The 12,560-nt window shown below is 33.8% G+C and overlaps 1 pseudogene across 1 annotated transcript; it reads right to left on the minus strand.

Annotated features, from left to right (window-relative positions):
* Positions 1–461: 461 nt before the first annotated feature.
* LOC100607338 lies at positions 462–1,233 on the minus strand (annotated as a pseudogene). Its single transcript, XR_004030025.1, has one exon. The product of XR_004030025.1 is annotated as a protein phosphatase inhibitor 2 pseudogene (transcript).
* Between the last annotated feature and the right edge of the window lie 11,327 nt (positions 1,234–12,560).

Raw genomic sequence — 12,560 nt, forward strand, 5'->3', positions numbered from 1 at the left:
TAGTTCCCCTCCCCAAAGATATTTTTTATCCTCTAAAAATGCTATACAATATCTTACACAAATTAACCAATGTTTTTACAAAAGTAATGCAGTTTTGGACTGATGATATTACATTGTATTTGTGGTAAAGTACTAGGCACAAGATATATGTAACAATTAGTCATTTTCAGTCTAATCAGTTTCTAAGGATATCATTTAATTCTTGGTAATATATAATAACTGGTATGATTTTGGTACTTAAATCATAAATTGTGGAGAACAAGAAGCAATGTATTATAGTTACAGGGCTTATATCTAACAAACAGTTGCACTGTTGAACAAAGCTCTTCTATGAACTTACTGAATGTGTTTTGCCGTTGGTCCCTTGTTGTAGAGCCTTGATTTGATTCTTCCGTCTTCATGCTTTCTCCAACTGCAGTCTTTAACATTTCTTCATCTTTGTCATCATCATTTAGGTCTTTTCAAATTAATTCTCTAGCTAGTTTGATATTGAGTCCTTCACTGTAGTGAAGCTTCCTTTTCATTTCAAATTGTTGCCTTTTTTCTCGTTCTTCAGGTGAGAGGTCACTAGCCTCCTCTCCACTGCTTTCTTGTTCCTGAACCCGATACTTTGGGTTCAAGCCTTCAGCAGCAGCTAATTTCTTAGCTAAGGTATCTGGTGCTACGGCTTCAGTGGTTTCTGTATCACTACACGCACCTTCACCATCACCCATCTTACGACAGTAAGGAGCGCTTGGTTCATCTATTTCCATTAAACCATAGTCTTTGTCTGCTGGATGGTATGTCGCCAGAATGTTCATTTCTTCCCACTTTTGGGATTTTTTGCTCAGCTCCTCCTCGACACTCCCACTGGGCTGTTCAGCTGAGGCCACCATAGAGGAAGCTGTAGAGGTCTTGTTTTTCAGGACCCCCTTGACTGGCCAGTGCGAGGCAGTCCAGGCCGCCATTTTCGGGCGCTCCTGCTGTTGGCTCAGGGTCGCTGCCTGGCTTGGAGTCCGGAAGAAAAGAGTTGGGCACTGGCAGAGACCCTTCAGGGAGCCGGGGAGCCCGCTCAGGGCTAAAGCGGCCGCATCTGCTGTCTCAGAAACGGCTACCTGAGTGGTTGTCACGAAACAACGACCCCGGCGCCAGAGCCAACGCCGAAGGAGTGGCGGCTGCTGACGTGCCCTTAGTCCCCAGCACTTCAGCAGCTGCTCGCGGGGAGACGCCAGCAAGAGCTCCAGCTGGGGAGCGACGCCAAGCCTAGCGGGACCGCCCTCTCGCGATATCTTACCTTGGTTTAAATTCTATCACATTGGCAGCTGTTTCTCACTCCCCTTTGCTTATTCTTTCTCATTTTATGGATCTGGAATCTCTTGTGTGTCTAAGAACTGAGACTTCCAACCACTTCTCTACTATTTCTGCACCCAGTTGCTAAGTTATTTCATGCAGTCCAATGCCTGGAAAATTAGTCTGTATGTTTGATGACTCTGTTATATCACTTTATTCCGAGTTCTGCTTTTGTTTTTGGCACATCATAAGTCCTTTTAAAATAGTTTGAATAAATATGGAGATGAGTGAGACCTAAAATATCAGGTAACTTTATACAAGGAGCCATTGAGATGGCTATTAGCAGAACCAGTGCCAGTCATTGGACTTTTGATCTTATTTTGAGTCCAAATTAGGAATTCCTTCTTTCATCATGAATTTAAAATGCATTATTTTTCTCTTAAAAATGTGCCTGCCAGATGATTGATGCCTTTATACTTGAATATTAGTCATTAAACATTTCATTTACAGTCAAAATAGTACTCAGCACTATTAAATCTCGTTAATTTCGAGAATGAATTGAATGACTTGCAGTGTCATGATATCTAGCAATTTGGATGTTATAAGAAATACAGTTGATAGAGACAAATAGATGATAAATAACATAATATTCTTTACACAAATTTTTAAAACAAATTACAGCTTTTATTTTTATCTTAGACTAAGATATAACTGGTATCAAGTCAGGAATAGTGTGATCTTGGGAAATTCATTTATAACCTCACATTCCTCCCTTGTAAAATGAAAAAAAAATAATAACTTTCTCAGTGAGTTGTAAGTAGTAAACAAAATAGAGTGGTGTCTGGCAAAAAAGAAGCTCTTTACAAATTAATAATAATTATGTAATCACTTAATTCAAATTGACATCAAATTAGAAGTATATTTATTAAATACATTTGTGATGTCAAGATACACTAATATATCTAAGAGATTTAAAACTGAATCATAATTGACTTCTTTTCAGTGTTCATTCCTTTTGTAACAAGTGTGTGATACTTATTTTAATATTTTTGTTATTGTTTTACTTGAACCATAAAATCACCGCATGCCTTCAGAATGCAGCATTCCTAGATTCATTCCTGATTCACAGAACTGGCTATGGGAAGAAAACAATAATAATACATTTTAAGCTTATTATTTTATATGTTCTCCAAATCAATCAGTTTCTAGACTACCTCTCTTGGCCTACTACTATAGCATATTTTTTGCAAATGTCAGGGCATATCTACAGCTTCTGTAATCATAAAAACTAATTTTCAGTCTTGGCACTAAAACTGTTTGCATATATTCAAAAGAATATTTGACTTTTGACCTTCTATTCATTTCCCTAACATTTTTCAAATTTATCCTTATTGATTCAATTCATTCTCCGTGAAATGTACTTTTTTCATGCCTGCAATATTTTTTGTGTTTGACACAAATGTTTAAGTTAATATAAAATTTAGGTTAAGTACATCAAATACTAAGAATTCCAGTTCAATATGTGGTGGCCTTTAGAGAATTACTTATGTTAGAAAATACACTTTGTCAGTGAATACTTACTTAGAAAAGCATTGTGTCCTGCTCGAGTGTTGCTTAAATAGAATTTATACAGTAATAGGTCACCTTGAAAAAATATGCCAGATGGTGAAGGAACTGAGAAATAGGTTGAGCTAATGAAAAATGCATTGATGATGCTAGGACATTTGTCTGAATTTATAGAGCAAATTGTTGGGGGAGGCACAAGTAAGAAGGAGGCTTAATATTCAAAAGGTGTTTTTTTATTAGTATCAGCAGAACAAAGAACTATGTCTTCTCCCAATATCTTAAACTAAGAAAGTAGACTAGTGACACAGGAATTTTCGGTGCCCCTTTGCCAGCTGGTGACTTCTGAGGCTGGTGATGCCCCTACCCAAGATTGCCCTTGGATTGCCACAGGAGGTATCCCACCCACTTGGTTCAGTGGGCTGCCTTTGGCTTGTGCTCCAGGCTGGATTGCGTGCTCACGGTGGGATCCCACGCTCAGCCTGCAGCTCAGCCGGGCATGCAGCAACCTGCTTCCACCTTGGGCACCTGCATCTGGATGAGGGGAATGCAGTGGCTCCCAAGAAACTCGGAGACACCAGCAACTCCAGTATTATTATTAAGGGGGTATTATTCCCACCCTCTGCAGCTCAGTGTACAGGGGTGTGTTAACATCTTTTTCAGTCATGTTGCCCAACTCTGGCCTGTGGTTCCTTGGCTGACCCAGCCCCACTGCTACTTTCTGTTGTCTAGGGCAGCCGCCGGACACTGGTGGAGGACTGTGGGCTACAGTGCTTCAGCCTTTTTCATACCCACGTTTGGCAGGTCCCAAGTTCTTGTCCCACTTCCAAGAAGAATGAAGTTACCCTGACAACTGAAGGGTGAGCAGGGTGGAGACTTTTATTGAGTGACAACAGCACAGTTTTTAGCAGAGAGGGGACCCAAAGAGGGCAGCCCCCTACCCAAAGTCGAGTAGCCTGTGAGGTGCCTGAGTCCAGCTGAGTCCTTGGTTTTTATGGTTTCAGAATGGAGGAAGTGCATGCTGATTGGTCCATGAGCAAGAGGAAGTGGTGCTGAGTTGGTCCATGGGTGAATGTGGAAAAAGCACCATCTGACTGGCTGAAAGGCATCAAGGAAGTTCTCACTCTGGGTTGCAGACTCTATTTGGAACTGGAAGCCCAGCCCTCAGGCTTTAGGCTATCCTTGACTTGATGGTTGGGCCCCACCAGGGACCTGCCCTGCCTAGAAACCTGTCTGCCTCCCGCCACCGTCAATAGCATCTTTTATTAATGTAAGTTCACAAATACTACATCTTAAATTGTAACCATTTAGTGGTAGCATTGAATAATTATATACTATAAGAGGAAATATTTTAAGAGAGAATTAGTGACTATAGTTATAAAGTTATAATTTGAGCTATTATCTATTTGATTATCTATTTATTTTTGGATAGCAGGATGGCTTTATAGTTGCTGAAATTTTAATTCCAGTTTAATACAATAAACTTAAAAAACTGTTTAGTTAAAATGCATATTCCATCAACTTAATTCAGTTTTTATGTCTCCTCATGCAAGGAGCAAGAGGTTGGTAGACAGTTTAATTCAAATGAGAGTTCAGAAATTAGAAACTTGGCAAAATTGCCAAATAGCTTGCACCAGGCACTCTTTTAAAGTAAGCATTAAAAAATATCAACTCATCAAGCTGTGTCAACACTTTTATTCTCCTCATTTATTCTGCAAGGCAATTGAAAATCCGTGAGATTTGTAAGGTATTGACCAATATGTTTGCATCCTCTATGTTTTAATGAAATCCTTTTTTCCCTATTATATAAGTGCTCCCAAAACAAACTCATTATATTCTACATAAAAAATATAATATTTTAATTACAGAAACTTCTTTTAACTTTCCTTAATAGTCTTAAAGTATTTATTCCATAACTCTATGTACAATTTTATATGTGAATACATTTATATGTTTTAAAGTCTCAGTCATTTTTGTGTTTTATGAGAAAACGAATTGTTTTCAAACTGAGTTTGAAATCTTCATTAAAAATAAAATCTAATGAGTTATGTAGTGAAATTCATTTTAATGTCACATATATAAGTAGAATTAAAGAATTAAGACAATATTTCCCATGGTTTCAAAAACCGTCCTTCTCTGCACTATTATTGACATAGTCAGTGAATAAATTATCTAATTTACCATGTTCTCACACAGAAGTGATGGTTTCACCTTTTTGAAACCATGGTCTTCTAGAAAATGGGGAAATGCCAGCATGCTAAAATCAGCAATCTCTATGATGCCACAGGCATAAGCAGAAAAAAAGTCATGTTTCCCTAAGTTAATTTCTGAATAAAATAAAAATGTGTGGAATTGGGAGAGCATAAGATAGAGAGGCAAAAGAGGATTAGAAAAGTTACAGAAAATCCTTGAAGAAGTGACAAGGAGAACAGAGACAGGTCAAAGTAGATTTATTTTTGTCAGTATTCACTTATAAGTTGTGATGGGCTTCTAAGCTTACACTTTTAATATGTCCCTTCTTTCCTCATAAAGTGATGAAGCATGGTTTTATTCGACTATAATTAGTTTGGAGAAAAAGTGATTTGAGAAATTATCTCTTTTACATAATGATGATATTTTATGGATAATTAATGTTCATAACATTAGATTTTTAAGAAAGCAAATAAAACGATGCTAACAGCTGTTCTGATCCACATTTTAATATAACAGTTTTCACAGATAGTTTGTGATTTTGCTTTTAGAATATCCAGGAAAGTGGATATGTTGTGTTTATATGTGAAATTACATACAATTACTTTAAGATTTTGGAGAGTATGATAAATAAAGACTTAAAGAGTCTCATTTTCCAGCTTCTAATGTTCCCTTGAAGAGAATGCCTAAGGTAAAAGCAATGTTAGTTTTTCACCTCATTTCACTGATGAAATGGTAATTCACAGAAGTGCCTCTGTAAGTTGAGAAAGTATATCCAGGTATATAAATTTGAATGCATGCAAGCATTTGGTTTTTGCTTCAAGCTGCATTTTTCCTTTATATCAGAAAACCTTTGAGACACAAGTGGTTAAATGAAGAACAATTAGAAGCAAGGTAAGATTGAATAAGCATAACCTAAGTACAGAATGATGCCTCAACACTTTCTGTTAATGAATATTTATGTCCTCTTACTGCTTGTACAAACATGTATTTCTGTGCATATTCAGTTAGCTTTAATACTTTAAATAAATTTTTAAAAGGCTTAATTTTAATACCTAACTTTTTCTTAAAATATATCTTTATTCAAATTATTTATTCCATTGTACACATCATAACCTTTTACTTTAGATTCTGGATGGTTCCATAATGTTTGGTTAAGAATTTGTTTCTCTAAATGCTGAATAGTTCATGCATTTAATGAGAAATATATAATCTTGTATTTCTCTAAACTTGCAAATTCACTTATACTTCACGTAAGAATGCACCGTCAATTTATTTATTTTTAAGAGAAACTGAAAAGAATGATTAAGATAGTATTATTTGAATTTACATTTCATTTTTAGAGCATAAAATGAAGTAATGATTCTCATATCTTCATAATATATATTATAATCCTCAAAGGTCTCTAATATACAAAGTAAATTTTTCACCTTCCTTCTTTGTTTGCTTCTTTACCCTATTATTATTCTTGCTTTGTGCCATTTTGTTTCTGCCATCTTATTCACAAAAATAAAAATATTTTTAAACATATGTCATATTAATGTACTTTGAAGTGTACTATATACTGTAAGTAACCTCTGTGCAGATTAATGCTCTTATCTTATTTGAAGTTTGTTTATTAAAAAATATGATTAGATTTTCTAGATATTTTCCAGTTTACTTTTCTTTAAAGTGTTTGCATTAATCACTGTGATTACTGTATTTTTTTTAATTTACTTTTTGTTCTTCCTCCTATAATATGGTCATTCTCCCTTTCCTTCAGCCAACTGGAATACTTAGTTAATTTATTCTTTTCCTAAATGGACATTTAATTATTGACTTTATAATTGTGAAAAAGTTTTATCTATATCCTGTGATATTTTATGTCATGGAAAGTTTTATTTTATAAAATTTATTTGGTTGTTTGCATTTTTATTTTTTTGTGGAACTTTTAAGCAAATCCTAAGGAATCTAGAAGAGCTAAGTCAATCTTGAAAAAGAGCAGAGATGGAGATTATGCCCTACAATATATCAAGGATTCCTATTATGCAATAATTAAACCAGTGTAGTGTTAAACAAAAATAGGATGTACACTAATGGAACAAAAGCAAGTCCAGAAAGAGACTCACCTCTATAGGCTCATGATCTCTCTCTCTCACTCACTCTCTGCCTCTCTCTCTCTCTCTCTAAATATATATATGAAAAAGTATAGCTTATTTTTTAATAAGTCATGCTGAAGAAATTTGATATTCATATTGGATTTAAAAACACCTTGAACTTTAGCCTCAATCCATAACAAAAGTCATGATTTCCTAATAATTCAAGAGAATTCAATAATTCTCTTTGCCCGTGTGTGTGTCTGTGTGTGTGTGTGTGTGTGTGTGTATACACACATGCACAGGGGCCAAGACTTGACTGGGTACTGCAAAAAAGAGTATAATCAAGTTGCCTGATAGCGAAACATATTCCAACTTGCCCATTAATCTTTGGAGTCTTTCAAATTAAACAACAATAAGACACCAATCCTCACCTATCATAATGTTTAATTGTGCTAAGTGAACATTATTCCCTCCATGTATTTAATAATCTTTATAGAACACATAGCACAATATTGCTTTTTCTCATTAGAGAATCACAGTGTATGTTTCCTGAAGTAGAACAATATTCTAAGTAAGATTTAATCTCAGTTCATAAATGACTGAAATTCAAGGGTAATTTATAGTTTTAAAATATCCCCAGGTGAAAGAAATATTGTATTCCTTTTTTTTTTTTCCTGAGCAAAATAAATCTGTCCCGCTCCCCTTACTCTCTCCAGAGTTAATCTTTGTTTATGAAGATTGCCTGTTGAAAGCATTTGAGCATCCTGAGTGTCCTGAAGTTTTTACACTTCAGGGAAATGGGAAGAACTTCCTGTTGTTGCCATGGCTGACATGCACCTTTCCTGGGCCGATTTGGCACCTTTCCTGTGCCCACATGGCCCCTTCAAAGTTCAATAGTAAACTCCCCTGGAATGATCTTTTCTCCCAAAGGCAACATTCAGCCAACAAGGCCTTTGCTTAGAATCCCAGGGCAGAAGTGCTACATGTTCATTTTCAGCCTCTGCAAAAACATATATATGCAAATTATTTGGGATTATTCATGCAAACAGCATTCAAGTACCTAATGGTCTCAATTTAGGATTTCCAGCACTATTTCTAATGCGGAACTACACTTGTCTCCCACATCAAAGCACCGGAATTTCAATTTGCCCCGCCTCTGAGATAATCCACTTTAATCTATTTCACTCCCTATTGCCCCTAGAAGCCAATATTAGATAAAATTTAACATTTCATTCATTCTGGGATAAAGATAGCATAAAATCATACTGTGGTGCTTGCACATGATGTTTGTAAAAAAGAAAAAATCAATAAAAGTATTCCTTTTTCTCTGGTAACGTATTTTCTATTAACAAAATTGTGAATGTGTGGGGAGGAATCCATTCACTAGGGGAAGGGAATCAACAAAGCTCTATTTATCTTAATAATTCCCATGCTCCAGAAACAAAAATAAAGTAAATTCCACCAGAGTAATTCAGGAATCTTTACACAGGATAATATTTTCCTTACCTAAAATGCATTTACAGGCATTTATTTGTTAACATCTCTTTTTTCAGCCACATTAATTTTCACACTGAAATCTGTGATGCTTTATACTTATTGATGGCAATTAGAAAAAAGAAGAAAAAGGAAGTTGGTAGTAAAATGAGAAGTAAAGGAAAAGGAAGATCGATGGGCACATTTTCGCAGCAATACTTGGAATAGGTAAATGATGCAGATGAATAAATAAACGCAAAGCTACAGGCCAATATCTATAAGAAAAAAAAAAGCTGAAACAAAAGGAGGAGGTTATGTCAGACTATTTTTTTGCTGTGATGGAATCAAAAGTAGAAAGGTAGAACTAAATATATATTTAGCAGAAAAAGAATGTGCCTACTTTACTAAATAAAAATTATCTTGGTGACAATCAGGTTTAAAAAATATAAAGTAAAAATTTTAAGAAATTGAAATTCTAGATAAAAGTCAGATAATTACGCTAGAAAATACAAATTTGAATAAATATTTTTTGAAAAATAGAAAAACTCAGGTTAAGTTTCATAAAAGTACCATCTGAATACTCTAGAAAGAATAAATCCTGACAAAATTTTTAGAAAATAAGGATTGGCAAGTGAAAATTAATTGTCTAGGGGCTTTTATAAGTAATTTAAATGTCTATGATTGCTTGACTTGATGTCCATTTTATCAAACATTTCAATGATCAAGAATCAACGATTATGACACTGAGCTATCAAAACTGGTAAAGTTGTTACAGAGCTTAGAGAGGTACATGTAAATAGGTGACTAATAAATATATTTTCTGAATAAATGAAATATAATAAATATGAAAATAGATTTCTGGAATATTAAAGAAAGTTTACATTTATAGATATAATTTAAAAATGATGTGACTAGAGTTGATAATTGAAATACTAGATTGACTAGCACTTTCTGGGAAAAAGCATTAAAAATAACATTGACAGTGACCAAAGCTGCTCTTTGAGAATATTCAACAGAAAGTGCTCAATTGAATAATTTTACTCATTAAATTGCTATGGTATATCAGATATGCTTAATTCAAATCTCTTTCAGGAGTGGATGGACGGCTTAGATTTTCCTTCCACTATAGTACCACAGAGAGTAATAATCAAATGATGGTTGTAAATGCTAGTTGATTGATTACTAAGCAACTTATAAGCCTTTTTTCCCCTTTAATAATGTTCTATACTTAACCAGGTTGGATCAGTGATGAAATGTTCAAGGCCTGAAATTTCTACGATTAAGTGTCATTCTTTGCGATAAGATATTATTTAATCAGAAGGACCATGTCCAGAAGAAAATTTGTTTCCTGGGAAAGGGGGCATATCAGCCTATTACGATACATTCATGGATAAGAATGACCAATCATGAACTCTGGGTATTCCTACTTTGATGCTACAGAGATTGCAATTACATTTGCACTGATATATTTTCAGCCTGAAATAATACATTAAGCTTTTGATAAATGCCCTAAGAAATGATGACGTTGGCTCCGAAAAAGATTTCTACTATCAAGGGGAATAAAGGAGTTTAAAACTGGAAGCACACCCTGGTATTAAAACCAGGAAAACAGTGGACCATAAGAGATAGACATCTACTTTTTAAATTGTATTTTTCTGGGAAAAACAAAAAGGTTTTTCTCATTAATAGATTTCTTTCACTGAATATAAACATAAGGTTAGATCTTGATGTAATTAAAGAATATATTCTTTTTTATTCTTTTTTCTTGATGCTAATCTAATTAAAGCTATTCATCAGATACCCCATAATTTAGCAAACAATTGTTTTCAAAAATTAGAACAAAGCTGTCAGCAACTGTTCAACACTGATGAACTCCTGAAACACTTTCTTGCTTTGGTTCATCAAAACAGACAGTACATTTTAGTCAAACACCCTGATGATATACACATTTTAAATATCTAGTTTTTATATATTCTTTAATTGTGGAATTGTTGGAAAATTCTCAAATGTTCATTTGCCTCTTCTTATTAAAAATTGGCACCTATCACTTCTGTTTTGAATTTTAAACAATGCATTTAAACATTTCCTTACTGTTAATGTTAAAAATAACCCTTGCTTTTTGATGTAGATACACTGACTTTTTTTCCTCATTTGCTGCATTAATTTGATAATAATGTGAAATGGTCTTAAGTTATTCTGGAAATCTAAGGCTACACAAACACACACACACACACACACACACACAATAAAAATTAAACAGAAGTAGAAAATAGTTACTAAACAGCCAAACTTTGATATATGTAAGCTGCTACTTTGTTTTGTAGGTTTTCAAAACTTAAGCAGATATATTCTTTTCCCAGTTCTTCTGATTTATTTTTACTCAAATCCTGAACATTACATTAATCTTCTGTATGTTTGACATTGCTTAATATCAATGAGTACTTATTCCAAAATAAAGCTCTATCTAATTCCATTTCTTCTTACGACTTAGTACACATTGTTTATGGTGGCTCTTGCCTGAAATAATGAGATGGAAGTTGATCTCTCTTCTTTCTCTCTCTCTCTCCTTTCTCTCTCTCTCTCACACACACGCAGACACGTGTGTGCATACACACAAACACACACACTCTCTCACACTCATAGGATCAGTATTTATGGAGTGTTCACTGAGTCCCAGGCATTTTCTCAACCATTAGTAATACGGCAGTACACAAGACCAAGTTCTTAGCCTCTTAGCCTTTTGGGAATTACATACTGGCATCTGAGTCTACTTGAAAAAGTTGGTTTTTACTGACTACCATGTAAAGTATGTTCATTCATGGCTTGTGAGTAATATATTGGGGTATTAGAAAGTTAATATTTATATAGTTAAACTAAATATAACATTTAGTTAAAATATGAAAAACATGGAGCATCTTTACATAGTTAAACCTACTAGTTTTCTAGCAGTGCCAGTGAAATAAAACAATAAATTATAATTTGAATGGTATTTAATCCACAAAACTCTATCTTCACTTTTTAAAAAATCATTCATATGATAAAAAAGAAAGATACTAACAATAATACTGCATGGTTAGTGAATAATTCTCAGTAAAATAGAGAATAAAATGGCCAACTACAAACTTATAAATTAAGCTTATAAGACATTCATTATAAGCAACAAATTTAATAATAACTTGTATCATTTTCTGTGAAAAAATAAAGTTTAAACAAGAGGTGTACATAAACGTGATAAAATATTTGAACAATGAATATCATTTCATTTTTCATGGGTTTATATGTAGCTATCAGTTTTTTTTTCTGCCCATGATAAAACTGTGGGAAAGATAGAATAACTCTTACAAGACTGGTATTAACACTTCCATTTTTAAGATAAGGAAATGGGTTCAGAAAATACACATAAATATGGAAGAAAAATTAATAAATTATAAGAATATGATGTAAACCTAAGACTGTCATCACCTTCTAATAGTTCTTAATTTTTCCTACTTAATCCTTTATGATATTATGTTCAAATTGTGGGCTCTAGATAAAATATGAATATTGTTTTAAATAAATATCTACTACTTACTGTCTGTGCTTTGTCCAGTGCTAAATAAAACCATAATTCAGTTTCCTTATCTCTAAAATTTGAATAATAATGGTAACCTATCTTATAGCTATTATGGAAATTATTTGAAATAGTATACAATGTCTGTTATGTCAACTGTTTTTTAGCACAGACTCTATTGATCTTAATTTCACTTCTCTTTTAAATCTTCTCTTTCCAGGATATGTATGTATGCAGTGTGTGTGCTCTTTTTGATAGAATTACCAATAACCAGCCCTTACATTTTGGCAACACATTAAGCATACACAACAAATAATGCCCATTTGTACTTTTCCCACTCTTATACTTTTGTAATATTAAAAATTGGTGACATAGAGCATGCAATCAAAACCTGCAGAACAATTATATAATTCTAATACCATGCATATCACTTCCAT

The sequence above is a fragment of the Nomascus leucogenys genome, chromosome 5 (assembly GCF_006542625.1).
Source record: "Nomascus leucogenys isolate Asia chromosome 5, Asia_NLE_v1, whole genome shotgun sequence".
In the NCBI taxonomy this organism is placed as follows: domain Eukaryota; kingdom Metazoa; phylum Chordata; class Mammalia; order Primates; family Hylobatidae; genus Nomascus; species Nomascus leucogenys.